General features: G+C 35.5%; 1 protein-coding gene across 1 annotated transcript in view; it reads left to right on the top strand.

Moving 5' to 3' along the window:
- The first annotated feature begins 3,720 nt into the window (after positions 1-3,720).
- LOC150103436 (Na(+)/H(+) exchanger protein 2-like) overlaps positions 3,721-19,714 on the top strand; it is a 154,226-nt gene continuing 138,232 nt past the window's right edge. Inside the window, exon 1 of the mRNA XM_090397438.1 lies at positions 3,721-3,848. The gene's annotated coding sequence lies outside the window, so the exon portion shown is untranslated. The remainder of the gene's footprint in view (positions 3,849-19,714) is intronic.

The raw sequence follows: 19,714 nt of genomic DNA, 5'->3' as shown, positions 1-19,714 counted from the left end.
TCCCGTTTCAATATTATGTAAGCCATTTTATTCTCAAATTCGAAATGATAATAAAAAAAAATAATAATCTTTTAACTACGGAACGTCTGTAAGTTGACATTTTTATTTATGATCTTAACCATTATTATTGTAGTAGGACAAATCGTTACCACTGATTAGTCAGATCTGGAATAGAAATAGAAGAAATTATTAGAAATCTTTTCGAGTTAGTAAGTTTCACTGAGAAGGTTTCGAGAGACACGATAATATAATGGCCTTATGCTGTTAATGTCAATGGCTACGACAACTGCACAACTTTTAAAGGAAACACTGCTTCCGTGAGGTGAATTTTAAAACGCAAGCATTACTTTACTGCAATTTATCGCATATATCGCTAGTCGCATGATGTAATAGTTTCCACCTTCACGTCATTTATAAGCTACATTCTAAGAACTTTTTATGCTCCTTTTCTGTTTTTGATGGTCCTGTTTGAAAGAAGTCCAAACGTTAAAGAACCTTTATATGATTTAGCCTGTCTCATACGATAGCGACAAGTTTTCGTTCCCGAAACAGGCAAACCGGCCTGACTGACCTCATGCACTTAGTCGCTTCAGCTGTAATTCAAAATAGCCCAGCCCAACTCTTGTTTCCAAGAAATAAGATTTCAAAATGGTGGAATAATCGGGATCACGCTAATATCATGCAATTATCAGCTGACATACTTGATCCTACGAATAAGCAAGTGTTTCGTCACATCCATTATATTCTTAGCATTAAGTCCCTTTGGACTTCAGTCTTATTCCCTAAGTTAAAAGAAACATTCCCTAGGAATAGCCTTAGTAGGAGTTGAGGATTTCCCGTAGCTCAGTCGTTATCGACAACGCCCGTTGGTTCGAATGCAGTCTACGATACAAAGGATCTTCGAGTTTTTGTACACAAATTTCGGATAGCAGCAAGTGTTACAGTGAATATTGTAGTCTGTAAATATATTTTGTCAAATAAATACTTGGTTTATCACCAAGAGTAGTTTGCAGATCTTTTGCAATGACCCTGTCTTCTCGCTTCTTTCTAACCATATTAAAAATGATTTTTATATTCCATATAAACGTTGAAATAAAGACAGTTGAGATTTGCCTCGTGGATGTTTTACTGGAAACGTGTTAGGGGTCGAGCACTCTTGTATTATCCGGGAAGTTGAAATTTAGCATTCGATAAATTCTGACATTTTATAATGGCTGACAATTGTAAACTTACCGTTACCAGTTCAATAAGCCATTATAATCAGATATTTGGAAATATAACACAACTGAGCAAGTCCGTCAATGGTTTATGAGTAGCATGGAAAGTGCACAGTTAGGACTGCTGCAGAGAGTAATTGTTTACCTAAAGATTTATTTGTGGACTCAACTTGGTCAGCCATTTAACAACTATTATTCCATCGTTTCCTGATTTCATACGCCTCATTTCCGGTTCACTGCACTACCGACTCATCCATATTTTTTTTTTTCTACATGACAAAGAAGTGCATTCAAGTAATACATTGGAATAATTACCTCGTTATTCCGCTATTCTTTGACACTCCTTTTAGGAGGAAATAAATGGCCTTTCAGCGATTATATCTCAATCCATTCTGCACAATATAATGAAGATGGACGCTTAACAATTATACGAACTACTTCTTAGAAACAATGTTTTTGTTTAGGGTTCAATATACTCAGTTTTTTTTTTTAATTGGCCTGTTTAGTGATGTTAAAATGAATAAATTGTGTGCCACCTTAACAGCAATTAGATCGCTCATTGTGAAAGCAACATTGTGACCCATATTTTTAACCTAAACGGAAAGTGCACGGCCTGTAGTTTATTATCTGAGGAAATTATGTTCAAGAATTGTAATCTATACCTCATCAACTTTAATAATAATTACGTACTAATTAATTGAGAGTTTTATTTTTATTGTTATTGTATCTATTGATGTTATTATGCTACGCATACTGGCCATTGTGTTAGGACTATGTATGTACACATGTTGGCCAGTCTTTGACCCTATTTATAACTGTGATACGACGAGATATAGTCGTTAACAAAGCAGGGATAGAGTGTCTGAGGAGACATTTACACATTCTGTCATCGTGATGGTTATCAATTATTGTCATAATAATCGAAGACGTAAATAATCTATTCGTTCTAATTCATTTCAGAATGATCAAATACATAGAGATCGAAAAACAAAAAGCTCCATAGCATATGCATACATTTTCATTAATTAATCTGACCATGAACTCATGAATTTATGATTGTCTAAAGCAGAACCCCCCCCCATCTCCTGATAAAATTACACCGCTGTAATTGACTGGTTTCTTTACTTTGTAGTTCTTGGAAAGAGGTCTAAATTAAACAATGTTACAGGAAGAATTCCTAGGTCTTTTTTTGTCAGAAAAATATACTTCAGCTGGTCTTAGAAATATATGGGAGTTCTACTCATCCTGAAGACTCAAATGTTTCCTCCAGCAACATAGAAAAACCAGACGCACGCCATTGATAGACATAACACATCAGCAGTTCATCGCGCATCGTGATGTCATTTCAATCTTGCATGCCGAACAATTAAGTTCGCGAAAAGATTAGCTACAACTGAATGCATGTTTCCATGGCACTTACAGCTGCATGTAATAAATATTTACAGAAGTAATGCGAGATTTCTTCTTGATGGAATAGTTTCACGTGGAATCATGATAATCATTCATGTGACCATTTCCCAAACACGTGGTTTGGAAACGGCAAAACAGAGTCCTGATCTGAATATCTGTAGGATGAACTACTGCCTACTTAAGAGCACAGCAATACGGCCTTTTTTCGTTAATAAAATTTAATACGTTTTAAAAGACAGTGACTGCTTCAATGTCTTTTAAAATATTTTAAAGATATTTTAAACTAAAGCACGATATTAATTCTTGTTAGTAAAGACATTTTTTTTTTATGTTTGCAAGTAGCGCGCATACTTATATTTCTACTCACTATGTTTCCAGTAAATAGTGACAGACTATTTGGTATGTGCTTGCCCTGATTTTTGATATCAAACTTTTCTCCTCCCCCACAAAATAATTTGAAAATCATTTTAAGTCATTTAGTGATCACATAATATTTGTAATCGCCAGTGAAATAAAATAATTATCGTTGATTTTTATCTGAAAAGGGTAAGAAATTTTTTTCCCTAAATCTCATTCTACGATGAGTTCCCAAAATGCCAACTCTTAATTTGTCACCCAATCATAGTACTGCACCAAGTGACGTCTTCGTTGCGTGAGCCTCCCTCACCGCTATATTCGCACGCGCAGATCAATGGTCGGTTGCGTTTTATCTCTCCAAAGGATATGCTTCGGTCCTGTCAGCGACCGCCAGAAATAGCCGATGACGATGAGCGGGTGTAGAGGCTCTTTGTCCACCCTCAGGTACACTACGCTACACACACACACATTCACACAATGTCACCTTACAAAAAGTACGTGAACTAGTTCCGCCATTTGGTTACGTGCTCGCTATGACACGTCAGATTCTCCTGTTGTGGCAGGTTGTTGCTTTGTTGACGACTGTCGACGTGCTCGCGGGGGACGAATTATCGGATTCTTCTTCCGTCCACCTCGAACACCAAGAAGCGGTTCCGTCTATCGCGGGCAACGCAATCGAGCTCGGACCCGTGCTGCTGCCCGTGATTCAGTCGGAAGCCGGACCGACGGTCGATCATCTCCAATCTCAGGACAACTTTCACAAGGAAATCCGACGCTTCAAGGTAGCGGCAGTCGACTTTCGAAAGGTGTCGTCACCGTTTCTGATATCGCTATGGATTGTTATTGCCGGCGTAGCGAAGATAGGTGAGTTGTTTAGGATTTCATAGCATTAAGTTTCCAACAAAATGCCAGAAATTTGAAGTAAAACAAACTTTTATGTGTCGTGTACTGATATTTTCTTTATTACTAATTCAAAGAAATCTTCAGTTTAATCAAATAATGAATACCTGACTTTTTTTACAAACAACTTAATAGAATAGTAATGTATGAATAACTTTATCTAATATGAATGACGCAGAATCTTCGTATTTGGTCATTTCGGCTACTTATAGGTGAATTTGCAATCTTCTATAAAATGTAATTTATTAACTTGTCAGCAGTTTTAGACTAATCGATTCCTTAGTGATCATTTTAGGCTAATCGATTCCTTAGTGATCATTTTAGGCTAACCGATTCCTTAGTGATCATTTTAGGCTAATCGATTCTTTAGTGATCGTTTGAGGCTAATCGATTCCTTTGCGATCATTTTAAGTTAACTGATTCCGTAGTGATAATTTTAGGCTAATTGTTTCTACAGTGATCATTAACCTATTTGTATCTGAAAATTAACAATCTAAAAGAAATAGCCCAAATAATTATTTTCTCCATTGAATACCTACGTGGGTAGATGTAACTGTGTTCTTGTGTTCCTGAAAATAAATTTCAAACATCCGATAAACCGGATACATTTAGCCTATAGTAGATCTATTATAATCCAGGCTTATAACTAATTAGTTAATTACTGGATCAATGGAACCTATCTATCTGTTGTATAACCTTATAACTGCTCAATGAAATAGCACTAAAAACTTCCAGCTATAAGAGAGAGAATGGCTATCTATTTATCAATAGATAGCCATTCTCATTAAATAAATAATTCGTTACCTTTAGATAACCTTTAAATGAAATTACTAAAATGTCAGAGCATACATAAGCTTTGGTTATTTTAAAAGAGCAAATATTTTTCCCACTGTATAGCATAATAGCCACATGCAGATTCATTATGGACAATAGTCAATGAAGTTGAAATCCGTCATCTTTATTCCTACCCATCTAGCAAGTGAAAACAAAGAATGGCATGCGGCACTCACTTCTCGCGTCGGTGCCACATGCAACGTCTCGCGCCTTTGCGTCGACAACAAATTGCTTCTATTGCTAGGATAATAAAGAGTTGTTTCTGTTTGTTATTTATCACTCTCAGAGATGAACGAACTGGTTGAAGCATTTGGCCTTTCCGTTTTGCTCAACTTCGGCTATTTAGTCACATACTTTTATCTTAAGTTTCATATTTGTATCTATAATGTTTCTTTTTATCCCAATATTTTGTTGCCATAAATTGGTTGAGGAATGATAGGAGACCTGCTAAGCAATGTCATATTCATAGGTAAACCACAAATATTTTCTATATCACACCTCTATATTTTTGATCATGAATGAACCTTTTGATTCCATATTTGCAATCATTATCTTTAGAACTATCTTTATTATTATTACGAGATATTTGTAAGGAGTTTACGGGTCCATCGCGTAGGACAAATAGAAATATTTTTCACCGCAAGTGAAAAATATTTCAGTAATGGCATAATATGTTGAAGAGGTCAGAAAGCCGAAAGTCAGTTTGAATGTGTATAACAGAATATTGTGATCTTGAATGCTGCTTGTGTTATCTAATGCTTAGGACGGGTTGAGTATAATTGTGCCTTATTTAGTAAGATAGAGAGTAGGGGTAAGTATGCAAAGATCCATCCACCTGTCTAATAAGTTGAGTGCAAATAATTTCTTTGTCTAATGCTTTAAGTGAAGTATTTTAATGGAGAATCAGGCACGTGATATGTCCTATTTCCTTTGTATATAAATTGTCTTAGTTAGAATAAACACGCTTGATTTTGTTAACAGCTTGCCTGATCTTTGTTAGCCAATGCATTGTCTCATAAAAAAGAACCGAACCTGTGTGACTTAAGTAAAGTAACAGTCACGACTGAGTAATTCGGAGTTGCTTGAGATAAAATTGATCTAAGGGTTATTATAAGTGCTTAGCTAAATTATACTCTTGTAAGTAAAGGAAAGATAGAAATTCGTTTACACGATCCTTAATGGCACAGTATAACAAAAATAAATTTTTAAGGATTAATACATTTGAATTATAGCAACGTAGATCCTTAATCTACGTTGCTATAATTCAAATGTATTAATTATTCAAATGGATTTGGTCCCAGACAGAGGCTTGCTAAGTATACTCTCACTCTTGCTAAGTCTACGGTACTAGCAAGAGTGAGAATATACTTAACGGCATTGAAAGGGGGAGGGAGTAAAGCTAAGTAGATTAAAGGATTAAAGTTAAATAATAGTATTATACGTGAGTTAGAAATTAAAGTTAAGTTCTGTACAAAATAATGAAGTAAGAGGGGAAACACATAGAGTAAAAATAGTAACGTCATAAACAATATAATAACCAATAAATTACTAATAAATATTACACCATATCCGTTACTAAATCCTCCCCATCTACATACTACTCCACTATTCACCATCTACTTCCACTTATAGTGTTTTTCCTAACTGCGTATATTTTCTGGTCGATTTATCTGTATGCTGGATGAAAATCCTTGCTACTTCCGTATGAAATTGGCTAATTGACCTTCAACTGAGAAATCTCATATAAAGATTCATCGAATAACAAGACTCGAACTCAGGTCTTTCCCAGCAGAATAGCTGAGTGTCTCGTTGTTCTTCCAGCTGAATACATCTTTATGTTCTTTACCACTAACTACTTGGTTGCCTATTATAATATATTTCTTTCAAAAGGTCTTATAATATAAAATTCTACATTATTCTCCACAATCCATCTAGCGCCGTATTGTCTGCAAAAGATAGTATTACTATCTTTTTTTGTGTGTATGTGTGTGTGTGTGTAAGTACACTGTAATCTGCTTTCACCGGATAAAATACCATTTGTGCAGAGCTCTCTATCATTTTCTAGTGTGGCGATGTACGTAATAACTTACGTTAACCTAATGGGCTCTTCTTGCCCAACCTGACCTTTACGGCTAGTATCAAAAGTCATCACGAATGAGACTTATAAATAGATTTTATTGAATATTTGCTCGTTGTACGATATCGGGAAATATGATTCTTTTACTTTTAAATGTTTCGAGCATGTAGAAATAAAATAAAAACGAAATGTCACTAGCTTCTAATGATGTCTGGAATACGGTACTTCACTGTAAACGTCAGATGTCGTGCAGGGAAGTAACACCCAATAAGAAAAACTCCTTAAGAAGTTTATCATTATTTTTTAAAATTGTTGTCATTATTATGTGTTTAGTATTAATAAAAAAGATGCACGGCTTTTGATATCGTATATAATAATTCCACTTCCAGCTACTGCGTAGTTATTACTAAACAACTGTAGTAGTTAGTACCGTGGGTGGGCTAAGGATTTCTCTCTCTCTCTCTCTCTCTCTCTCTATCTTTTCATTGATTTATACATAAATATTTTGTATTTCTTTTAATTATTTTTTACATCTATATTTAGTTATTCAAAAAACTTAGCTTCATAAGTTACGAGATTACTACTGTAATATTATAATTTTAATACTGGATTTGCACTAGAAGACTTTAGTATTCATTATGTAGAGTGGCCATGACATGAACTTCACAAATGACACAAACTCCTACTTTTGTATATTTTACATTACCTATAAAAATTGTTACCAAATGGGTTCAAGATTGGCTTTAATGTTAAGAATTTTCCTAAATCCTTACTGACATTTTGATTCTTTAAAAAGAATGTTTTTTATCGCAGCCAAAGCAAATTGGAGGCATAAAGTATCTTGAAAAAAGTTCCATACTTGATCTGTAGAGCAAACAGAACAGGATCTTCTACCTCTTAGCCCACTTATGATATTAATAATTATACGTTTACAGGACAACGGATTCTTCCTAAAATATTGTAACTTTGCAATACTACAAATTGCATAGAAAATCAGATCTTCAAAATTGTGAGGTATATGTCATAACATTTAATAATTATCCTAAAAGAGTGACATTTATGAAAATCATTTCAAATTGAAATGATTGATAACAATACGATGTAATCAAATATAAAACCGTAGCTTTTAACAGAATTTCCAGAAATATCTGATTGAATAATTGCACCGCATTTTAATCATTATAAAACCATTCGACAAATGTTATTTATAAATTCCTTTTATAATTTCATCATGGAAAACTTTCCTGTAAAATAATGCTGTTATTACTCAAGCAGAGAAGAGATTAGCGAACGAACCATTTGTACGTAGTCTGACATTTAGGAGCATTTATGACCAGTAAAGTTGCCCCATTTTTTCCACGTCTGTAACTATGGTAACCGAATATGAAGTCCCAATTCAAACTGTTTGAAATTTTCCATTATCAATGATTTGAATCTCTGATATTAAACTTTTGTTGTATTTCTTTTTAATGGGGTTTCCGTCCATCTAATTATTCTTCTCATGTGATTGTAATGCATTAAGGTAAAAGCCCTCATTTAAATTAATTAAAGGAATGAAAATACTTTACTGCATTTGTTCTAGAAACGTGTGCATATTTTGAGTTGCTTTTTTTAATTGAAATAAATCATCTTTTATAAAATGCCATTGTCTACAAATGATATTGGACAATCGAATCTCCCGAAAATGTTGAGCTAAAAAAGAGGCTTTATCTTCTCAATTAAATTAGTGAAACGTATCGAGCGCACGTGCTTAGAATTATTAATCGGGGACGTTGTTTTCAAACGAGAAAGCAGGTCAGAGTTAGGCGCAAATGAAATTGGTTTAGTCTCATGGGAAGAAGATAGCAATGGCACGAGAAAGACAGACAAAGGAAGGTTATTTAATGATATTTTAAGTGGTACAAATTTAATATTGGTTTAATATTTTAAAATTTCCATCTTAGCAATTACTAGTTTGTATTTTGTATTACGTACTGATATATTCTTTTTAAGGACTGCTTTATAAATATTGGAGAATTGTGTTGAATATAAATGATTATAATTTGAAAAATATAATTTTCATGCTAAATTAAAAAGTAAAAGATATTTTGATTTCCTTAGATATATACCTCAAGGAATGTATATGATATTCCGATAATCATCACGTTATGTGGGTATTACGTGTTGGAATACACTGATGTGTATAATATGATCATGATGTAGCCTATACTACTATATGACACGATCAAATATATCATTAAAGTTGAGTGTATATTTACATACCGTAACTGGTACGTGACCAAGGAATACGGATTTCAAAACTGATGTTATCATAGGATTCATATTATTGGTCTATTCGTTCCTAACATTGAAAGAAGGAATCTCCAATAGACAGAATTCGTAAGGATACCATTTCAGCTAAGAAATGCACAAGAATACAAAGCTGGGTATTTTTACACTAACAGACCAAAGGATAATAGGAAAATCTTAGCAATTTGATGCAGAAACGGTCGACTGAAATCTAATTAATCTACAGGAACAGGGATTCAGGTAGTTGTAGGACACTACATAAAGAGTTGCTCAATTTCAGTTACTACGAAAAGGTAGTAGCACATAACAGAGCATTAGATGACCTTGATACGGGGCGCCAAGTTAAACTGTATCATTTTCCGATAGGATATCCGGTTATGGGGAACTGCTTGTGTTTGAAAGCACCTAGGATGCAAAGAACATTTTTCATCCATCAAAGTAGGCAAACCAGATAGAAGATCCCCAGCCCATTAATAGACATAATACACTTCCCCCCCCTATAGTATTAGTGGATTCTTCTGTAATTCAAGCCACCCAACCAACCCGAGAGTGTCCACCAAATGCGAAGCTTGACCTATGGTTACATAATGGTCTCGCATTGTCTTCTGGTCAAAAGAAGAATATCAACGGATATGTAACACTTCTGGATAACACAATGTTTCGTAAGTTGCGGTAATTTTACAAAATAGACCCATTTCAGCTATAGAATGGCAGACAATATACTGCCATTCTATAGCATTCACTGGTTTTACGACATACTTTGATTGAAAAACTTTTCTGTAGTTACAATGTAAACCAGACAGAACACAAGATAAACCGGAACATCGAATCCGGGCCAGACTAAGCGCGCCTACAACGATACAAGAAGTGGTAGTCATATTGAAGAAAGAAAGAAATCATACTCTTCTCTTTTTAGAACAGTGAGAAGTATGAGATTTAAGTTCTCTAAAATATAGTGCTGTTCCAATCCATTTTCAGCACAGTGTGAATAAGACTGTATTATTAGACCAAAAATTTCTTTTTCGGCTTTGTTTCTCGTGAACCACATTGTCAAGTGGTCGAGTGCAAACAGAGACTAAACACGTTGTTGCTTCTGTAGACAAGGTCACGTATCATTGTGTTGTTTTATTCATGCGTGATTAGCGTTGAAAGTGGATGTATTGTTAATGCATATGCATGTCGTGATGTGTGAGGAGGAGAAATTGGGCTGTTTAGTGTAAAAATAGGTAAGATAGCAACCAATATGAATGCATAAATATGACGAGAGAACTTGATGATGACGAAATGAGCTTTCGTCATCATCAAGTTCTCTACGGAACTACCCGAAAACATATTTTCAAGAGGTTTTTCGGGTAGTTCCGTAGTTTTTAGAAGTGGGAGAACTTTCTTTTAAGGGAAGAAAAAATTCGACGGACGCTTCCTGATCGAAAATTACGAGTGGTATCGACGCCCAAGAACTCCTAGAAATGAAGAACCAGTATGGCTTCAATACAAACATTTTTTACTTAGTTTGTATCTGGAGGTTGAGAAACGTCTCTGTACGCAAACCACTAGACATCGCTCGGGCGTCAACATTCAATAAAAACAGACTAACAGACTACTTTTTTTTCGTATCCTGTCTGTCTAAATTTTGCTGCCACTTTTGACCAAATAAATGTGCTTTACCTTCCATTCTTACCGGACACGTTTGCATATAGCCGTTTTTTTTTTCTTTTTTTTTTCTATTCCCAATTAACTTAAGAGAATCTCGGATTTTCAAAAGACCGATTTTATTATGTTGAAAAAGTTAAACAAAATGTGACCAGAAAGTTTTAAGAAATACTGAAAACTGTGTTTGAAAGATGGTTTCAAGCTGTGGCAGCAGCAACAACAGTGAATATGCAGGAAGAGATTCTAATCTGAAGGCGATTAATTATTAACTGGGTACATTCTGTGTTTCGTAGATAAATCTTTACTTTTTTTTAAAAAAAATCAGGTCTCGTATTTTTTTTAAAATAAAATCTCTAATTTTTTTTAACTTAGAGGTATGATCGCATATGTTCGATGTCTTTTTGTATTTGTGAGAAGAAAATATGAATACCTGGAGATAAACCAACTTTAGACGCATTCACATCTGGAGACTAACTAAGCCAAAGTAATAACTAAGCCAAAGTAATCACTAACCTAACTAAACCAAAGACAACGTAATGACTAACCTAACCTAATCTAATCAGCTAGTTAATAGCATTCATTTTTGCCTTACGTTATTGTTTAATTTCGCCATGATAATTTCGCCTTTATTAGAAGTGAGTTTGGATATCATCAGTCGTCTAGTCAAGTGGCTTACTTAAGCCTATTTTTTCCAACAAATTATAAAATTTTTGTCCCCACAATTCTAAACTTGCGAGAGATGATAAAATTGGCACTTACTTTTATTCCCCTTACATTAAATTCAAATATCTCTTCTCGTATTCTAGTAACACTATTATCATCGATGTTTTTGTGCTAATTTATTCTGTTTATTCCAGACATATAAAACACCACTCAGAAAATCAAAACTAAATTGCTTCTCTTTTGCATGTGTTGAAAGTGAAAAAAAAAAAAAAAAAAAAAAAAAAAAAAAAAAAAAAAAAAAACCAGCTGTAATGACGTATGTTTGGGAGGATTCCTTTTTTTCCTTTTTTTCTTTTCTTTTTTTTTTTTTTGCGATTTATGCTGTCGAGTTTGTACTCATGCGCAATTCAAGCTATTATTTCAGGGATGAAAAGTGAACTTTGGTGACATTTACTTCCATTATTAGATGTTCTTATCTGCATCGCTTTATATATTACAACGTACTGGTAGGCATCGAAGAGAAGAGAGAGGGCGCACTGCGTCATTATGCCATTATAAATTTATATCCGTGAACTCCCGCAGACCTTGCTAATTCTATTGTCTGTTCGAATACTGAACTTACATTTTTTTTAAAAAAATAAGAAAATTATATAAGAAAATTACTTAATCCAAAAATCATATAAAGACACGTAATAGTTTTGAGTCAGTAAGCACAAAATACTAAATCGACTGTCTGATAAGCTTTACTCATGAAAACTGTAATATTTTGTCACAATGCCAAATTACTTTATATATTGAACAAATCAGATCATATACTTCCACAGAGTGAGAAAATATTTCCAATAAAGCAGTAGTTATGTAGAATAATTGACCCCTATTCCAATAAATGCTGTAAAAGGGGGTTATATGCCTCATTAAAGATGGAGAACAATCCTACCTTTTGGAAAAGCTCACGACTGGTTGAATCATAGCAGAAAATAATCTGCAATGTCATTGTTCTCTTTCCACCTTGTTAAATCCAATTCTGCATGCAATGCGTCCATTTTGACGATTTCTGAATAGATTCTCACAACCACTGAACTAAAAACGAGACAATTTGATAGTTTTATTCTTTTGTGTAAAATACTATGTTCAAAATTTCTAACCCATTATCGAATTCAAAGTGAATGAAAAAGGATGTGATGGGAATCCATTTCACGTTATCTTGATAGGTCGTTCTGCTGTTGTGATAAAACTGAAAGGCTCTTGAAACAAAGAATGCTGCAAATGTTCAAAAGTTAAGTCAGTTATTTTGAAATAACTGACCTAGCTCTAAACAAAAATAAAATAATGATATACTTAGTCTTTGGGAAACATTAGGCGTAATAATTTTCTAGAACAGTATCACACCTCCAGATATAAAAGCTTATTCATTGACCACTCCCTTGGGCGCAACTGCACGGGGTTATAAAATCAATTTAGTGCGTTAAAACTAGGGATAGGTTGTAGAAACTCTTATACCCTACCTCTAATCCTTATCTATGCTCAGTCGGATTTCAGTTAAATTTCAAGAGGCCTCTACATACATTTAGTTATATACAGTGTCACTCGATAGTACGATACATCTGGTAAAGATGAGCACCCTATGTTATCCATAAATAACATCATCATCAAACGGGAATTATATTTATTATGGAAATTTAAAATTAGTCGAGCTATTTGGGCTCTATTATTGAGTTTACAACGTTTTGATGAAACGATAATATAAGGATTGATATTTATAAATGTGGATTTGAAATTAGACTAATCTGAACCGCTTATAAAGATCATTTTTATTCGTCAAATTAGCTTGTAGACTATTAGAAGATCAAAGGACGCAAGTTGCTCATCACTCTCCTAGAGCAGCAGTGCCCAAAATTATTTATGTCGACAAACTACCTTTACTCCATAAATAGCCTTATAAACTACTTTTTATTAAAACAAATAATAATAATAATAATAGTTTGTGAGACAATTGATGGAATGAAAATATGCTAATTTTTTAAATTTGTAAAAATTAGTTGGTATTCATTTATTATCAACTATGTAGAGCCTACGTAGCTCATTTGGTGTAGACGAAGCCCTCGTAAAGACCTGGGTTCGATTCCTGTCCATTACGTGAGGAACCTTTGTTTGGTCTCTTTTGACTAAATGTGAGTTAGTCGGTCTCATACGGTGGTACAGAATTTTTTCCCGGAAACTGGGTTTTTCGTCCCTCAAAACAGGCAAACCTCCCCGTGAACACACACACGGATCTACAGTCATAAATTAATCCCTCACTAGGAGGGCTCAACCAGTCCTAAGGGACGGTAAATGAACGGAAGGAAACCCACACGAATAAATAAATAAACCAACTATGAACAAGATAGTTATATTGAAATTGTTCCGATAGATGGAGCTAATTTAGACCAGAAGACCAAACCTAGAGGATTCCTACCATGCAGAGATTAAGAGGGTAGATAATCGTGTACTAGAGACCACACACACACACACACACACACACCCTCACAGACGTTCCTTTTAATACCATAAAAAAGTATTACAATAAACAATCGTGTTATGTCACATTAGACGGTGAAAATCATCTACAGTCTAAGGTCTTCCTTATAAAACATCGGCCGAAGCATTGACAACACAAGCATACATTTTTTTTCCCGCAACGGAAGTATAAAAGAATTGGTATAAAGTACAAATTCTTATTTATTCTTTTGTTGACTGTTAAAATCATTTCTGTCTTGGAGTGTTTTTTTATTTTTATTTTTATCATCTGGAGTTATATTGTAATTGACTGATGGCGGAAGAACGACTGAAAGACACAAAGAACAAATCTCACCCGATATATAATTTCGGATTTTGATATCCGCACCCTATTTTCTAGGGCAGTTGGGGGTAGGGAATGTTGAAATTAACTGTGTCAAGGACTTCCGATGGTTTTTGCTCTTTGAAAGCCTTTAGTTTAGTCCTTTTGCCGTAGTAATAATTGTGTAGTGTGCAAGAAGCAAGTCACACAAATTTTAAAAATACTATAAACTGAAATAAAATAACGAAAAAAAAAAAAAACTAAAATTGGAATTAGATTAACAGATCTAATAAACGAGATCTAAATAAAGATAAACAAAATTAACATGATAAATCAATGAACTCGACAAATCGATTAATTAAATAAACTTAAAAAATAAGTAAAATAATAAAATTAAATACATCGGATAAAGAAAAATTAGTTAAAAATAATCGTCCGCACACTAAAGAATTCAACATTCAGCGTCGTTTGATACCAAACGATTCAAGTATCGTTTGGAAATCATGGAAATACCTCACATGACGATAATGTGACTTTTGAAACTATGAAATCCTCTCCGTTGGAGACTATCTTAAAACTTTAAGAGCATTAGTAGATTAAAAAAAGAGGAGAGGTGAATGTAGCTATAAACTGATTCAGAAGGATTTCTAACGAAAAGTTGCGAAACACACCTTTTGGTAAACTAAATTTAATGAATATAAGAAATAAATCGGGAAATTTATATCACGTTATCACGTTACGAGATGTGGATTGATTGATAACCATATTATGAATCGACCGTGAGATGAGGCGATTAATACCCTTGGAGGATAATGGATGGCAATGCTGTAGCCAGTGAGGTTCTAACTGAGGCTCGGCTATTGCTGTTACCCTCCTGCCATGATCAGAGTTTTAATAGCTCAATAACACCTTATCCCTACACTGTCTTCTACAGATAACGGTGAAGATGAAAAGCACTCTTGCTTCTCCCTTTAAGCCAGTCCTTATATAAGGACTATATCACGTTAACAAAGTTTAGTTTTGATAATTTTTGGTCATATCAATCAGAGATTTTGTGACAGAAATGAGCATTAATTATAAATGTTGAAAATGGCATAGCAATAAAGATGTATTTGTTAAAAAGATATCAATTGCTAAAATAGCTTTTCATATGAATTGTCAGTACGAAATCCTCTGGTGTGAACAAATTAATGTGTAGAAATTGTCTTTCAGGCTGTTACAGGATACGTTGGATGTAGGGTTTTCTTTCTCTGTACATTCACGAACCAAGCCGGATGCAGCTCTTTCGTAACACAGCCTCGGGGTTTGTGGAAAGCTGCAAACGAACTCCCGTTCATTCGAAGCTTTCTTTCGTTTAGAGTTCTGCCGAAGAAAGCACAGCTGCGAAGACCTTGAAGTAATGCGAAGAGAGGTAAAAAAAAAAAAAAAAAAAAACTCATGGGTTAAAAGTCAGAGACAATAGAGGTCACGCTGAAGAAGTCCTCATAAAAGAGTGTGTGTCATTAAGAAATTTTCTATTAAAAACACTGTCAAATAATTAATATCTGTTCCGTATCTGACCACCATCGAGTCTTGTGGAGTCGAAGTCCCAAGTGAGAGACATTAATAATCTTTCTGACGTGTGCGGTTATCCCTTGCTGGCTGTCCCTGTTTTCTTTGATATTAGTAATGATTAGCAATGGAAGAACGACTATATTAGGGCTTGCTAGAGTCATGAAAACCGTTTCACAAAGTAGAAATTAATAAAAAAGTGTTTTTTGTTAGTACGATTTGAGATTGATTTGTTTAAAGATAATCACTCTATATTTTTCATCACCAATATCTGACTAATCGACAAGTTTTCGATATCTTTAATATCTTACAACCGGGGAAATTACACCCGACAGTGTGAAGATTTTTTACCAAGCAAATAACGCCAATTTTCATGCTTTATTTATTTATTTATTGGTTTATCGCAAACATTACACGGAGTATGTGTTCAAAAGCCTTCGTCTACGTTTTGTACAGCGGTCATGGAACTTGAACATTGATTAGGATAAAGCTATGCTGGGACGCAAAGCTCTTCATTTTTCCTTGAAACGGAAGGGGTAGGTTCAACATTTAGTGTTCCAGCATAAATTGTCTAGAAATGTGAAAACTCTGAACTAATAATTTAAAAACAAAATCCACATAAACACGAAAGAAGAAAAAACGACCCAATCTCGTTATTATCCTATCCATTTTACAAAGTTCATACATTCGTGATATACTTGGCCGTTTCTTCGGCTTCGTTTCAATATCACGTTTCTATCTTTAAATGATATCAGCTACAGTTTATTTTGAACAAACTAACTGTTCATTTGCACAAATCGTGCACAGTATACTTTATTATTACTATTACTATTATTACGGGCAACTCCAGGGAGTCATTAGACTCATCGAGGGAGGCCCCAAATCATATTCATCACAACTATTTGACATTCATACAGTATCTATCATACCTCACCTTAAACTCATTCACTGTCACAGCATCCACTACAGACTCAGGGAGCGCATTCCACTCATTCACTACTCTAAAAGTAAAGAACCCAGCTCTAACACCTTTACTAACCACACTTTTGCCCAGTTTCCATGGATGTCCCCTAGTCCTCCCACAACCAGCCCTGTTCTCAAAAATATCTTCTGAATTAATTTTATAGAAACCCTTCAGTAATTTGAATGTCTCAATCATATCTCCCCTCCTCCGCCTATCAACCAATTTTTGCAACCCACAAATCCTCAACCTGTTCTCATACGGTTCATTCCACAGACCTGCTATCATCCTGGTCACTCGCCTCTGGATCCTCTCCACCTCCTCCCCATCAAGAAGAAACCTAGGTGACCAAATCTGAGCACAGTAGTCTAGATAGGGTCTTATCAAGGCTCGATAGAGAGGAACAATAACCTGCTTCTCTCTGCTTGTCAACGTATTCTTCAGCAACCAAGTGATTTGATGAGCTGTTTTGGTCACTTTTGCAATGTGTCCCCTAAATTTCAATTCCTTATCTACCAACACTCCTAAATCTCGTGCCTCATCAATTTCCTGGAGCAGGGTTCCACCAATGCAGTAAACTGCCGCCAATCTTTTCACCCCAAAATGCATAACCTTACATTTTGCCACATTAAATTGACATCCATTCTCCTTAGCCCAGACCTCCAATCTATCCAAATCATCCTGCAAAATTTTGACGTCATCTGCATTCACTATTGCCCTACCCAACTTCGCATCATCCGCAAATAAATGAACTGTTCCTCTCAGATCATTTCCTATATCATTTATGAACAAATTAAACAGCAGTGGTCCAAGAACAGATCCTTGTGGCACACCACTAGTCACAGGCCGTCTTGTGGACTCTACTCCCGAGTAAACCACTCTCTGATATCTCTCCGTCAACCACCCTCCTATCCATCTCACCAACCCTATGTCCATTCCCATATGCTGCAATTTACTGATTAGAATTCCATGTGGAATCCTGTCAAAGGCCTTGGCAAGGTCCAGTAGAATCACCGTAAACCCATTACCCTTATCCAGTTCAGCCGTCACTGTGTTATAATACGTGAGCAAGTTACTGAGGCATGACCTACCCTTCACAAAACCATGCTGTCCCCGATACAGTATCCCATTTTCTTCTATCCAATCTTGTATTTTCCTCTTGACTATTTTCTCTAAGACCTTGACAATGATTCCTGATATGCTAATTGGTCGTTAATTTACAACAGCAGTCTTGGAACCACCTTTATGCAGTGGAACTATTTTCCCCTCTTTCCACCAGCTCGGGACTAACCAGACCCGAGACTCAAATTAAACAAAATGGTCAAGGGTACTGACAATTCTTTAGCTGCTTCTCGTACAACACGAGCTGCTATATACCATCCAATCCCACAGATGTATTGACATTGAGGTTATGCAATAGACTACTCACCTCCACTTCATTAACCACAATTCCCGTATAATCTACTGGTTTATTCGTTTCTGCAATGTCACCACCTGGATGATATACTTTTGCAAAGTGCTCACTCAGTAACTCAACTATCTCAACTGATTCAGTTACCTCCCTACCATCGGCATTCTTTAAAATCAATCTGCCATGTACATTTTTCCTTTTACTTGCTACATATCTAAAAAACTGTTTAGGATTCTCTTTAGCCTGCATGGCCAATGTTCTTTCGTAATCCTTTTTTGCTTTTCTTACCACACTCGTCACCCTTCTGGCCTGCGCTTTATACCGTTCATGTGCCTGCCGGTCACCCTTCTCCTTAAATTCCCTCCATAGTTGTTTCTTTTTTTGCAGCTCAAGCTTAATGGTGTTATTCATCCATTTAACCCCTACTTGATTTATTATTCGGACTCTAGGTATACAGTCAGCCATTGCTTCATGCAAGCACTTCTTAACTACCTCCCATGCACTATCAACTTCTAGTCCTTGCAGTTGTACATGCCATGGCACTGAACCAATCAAACTCTTAAGCTTGTCATACTTTCCCGCCCGATAATTCCACATGTATCCTGTCTTAATTGAAAATTCTACACCTTTAGCCACCTCCCAAGTTAAGCCCCTATGATGACTCTCACCGATTGGTGGCAATGTGGTCATATTTGTAACAGCCAAATCCTCAGATGTAATTACTAGGTCAAGCACTCTCTGACCCCTAGTATTTTCCATTACATGCTGTCGCAGATAGTTATCCCTTAATAAAATCCAGTTCCTTCCTCCCGTGTGTCCTCTCCTCACTCCAATCAATGCGACCATAGTTGAAATCTCCCATAATAATCACCCTCCTTCCACCCATTTCTTCTATTTGCTTGTGCATACTGTCACCACCATCTTTTCCATCACCTGGTCTATAGCAGCACCCAATTGTATATTTAGTTCTGCTAGCCACAATCTCACACCAAATGGCCTCAAATGTGCTCTTTTCTCTATCCTGCAATTCAACTTCTATTCTCCTTGGCTGAAGCTCATCAGCTATCATCAACAATACTCCTCCCCCATTTTATTCTCTCTGTCATTCCTGAACACACTATACCCATCACATTCAATCCCACTAGTTATATCATCTACAGTCAGCCATGTTTCACTAATACCTATAACCTGTGGTCTGGAAGTGCCAACCATGGCCAAAAACTCTTCCTTCTTGTTCCTAATACTCCTAGTATTAGTGTACATGAATTTAAGACCCCCATTAGCCCCAACCCTACCTTGATGCCTTATATTAACTATCCCACTCTGATTTGTTGTCCTTATTTGCTCTGGCATATTATATTCATTCTTACATTCAACTGCCTCCATAAGGACTGTATCTCTACCCCCCCCCTAACAAATCTAGTTTCCCTGAATTTGCACATCCACTACATTCAGCAACACTTTGTCAAGTCTTCTTACACCGTAACCATTCAAATGCAAGCCATCCATCTTATATAGATCCTTTCGCACATCAAACTCACTCCACACATCCACAAATTCCACACCACTCGTCATA

The sequence above is a fragment of the Typopeltis vanoorti genome, chromosome 9 (genome assembly GCF_054136105.1).
Source record: "Typopeltis vanoorti isolate ZY-2024b chromosome 9, IOZ_Tvanoo_1.0, whole genome shotgun sequence".
Classification (NCBI taxonomy): Eukaryota; Metazoa; Arthropoda; class Arachnida; order Uropygi; family Thelyphonidae; genus Typopeltis; species Typopeltis vanoorti.
This window is presented reverse-complemented; position numbering and strand designations above follow the sequence as displayed.